Source organism: Ruditapes philippinarum, unplaced genomic scaffold (assembly GCF_026571515.1).
Source record: "Ruditapes philippinarum isolate M1 unplaced genomic scaffold, ASM2657151v2 ctg5811_1_1_1_1, whole genome shotgun sequence".
Classification (NCBI taxonomy): Eukaryota; Metazoa; Mollusca; class Bivalvia; order Venerida; family Veneridae; genus Ruditapes; species Ruditapes philippinarum.
Window position 1 is genome coordinate 86,662 of NW_026858951.1, and position 1,015 is coordinate 87,676.

The following is a 1,015-nucleotide window of genomic DNA, read 5'->3' on the forward strand; positions in this document are numbered from 1 at the left end:
AAATGACGCGTGGCAGGAACAAATATAGCTGAACTATAATGTATTTTTCCTTTTTTTAATATAAATAATGCTGCTCAAGTATTTTAAGATGTTTTAACTAACATAATACATATTAACTACAATTCATTTAGTTTCATATTGGGAGAATTTAGGAATGCTTAACAAAAACACAACAAGAACACAACAGCAAAAAAAAAGAAATAATATAATAAAGAGGAAATTTCAAAGTAAAATAGCGATCGTTTGACAAAAGAAGGGGTATTAGATCAAAATGCCCAATTAAAATATTAAACTGTGTTTTTGGCGCGGTATCTTGCTCATTTATTGAAGAATTACAAAATAATTATGGTTATGCAAATAATGGTGTGTCGCACACAAAACCGTTCAAAGGTCAAGGACTCACCGTGGGGAGTGGGGAGGGGGTGGGGGTTAGCGCAAAACCAGTGCCCGGGCGTAACATCCACATGCGTGGAGGGATTTTAATATAACTCAGGACAAATGTTCTCCAAAGTGAGGAGGAGTCTCGCGCTTAAAATTCAGATGTATGTAACAAAGGTCAAGGTCACACCTAGGGGTCAAATGTCAAATAAAGATATTTAGATTTGTTTGTTTGCGCCTTATCTTTCGTATGCTTTGAAGTTTAATGCTTTGTGGTCAGAGGATTTTAAGTAAAGTCCTCTTGTGGTGAGGTCGACTTAGTCGCCACTTTTCACTTTTTGGGTTCGGTTTATCTGCGTCAATCGGTTTCTGCGTCCGTCTATATTTATCTTGTCTATATCTTGCTCATTCTTTGAAGGACGCAAAACCGCTGCTAAAAGATAAAGGTCAAACTTGGGAGGTCAAACTTAATCCTGTGTCCGGAGCGTAACTTCTACATGCCTTGAGGGGTTCTGATATTATTTTTGACAAATGTTCTCCATAGATAGGCAGAATGTCGCGCGAAATATTCAGGTGCCTTTGGCAAAAGTCAATGTCTTACTTTAGGATCAAAGGTTAAATAACAATTTAAAACATT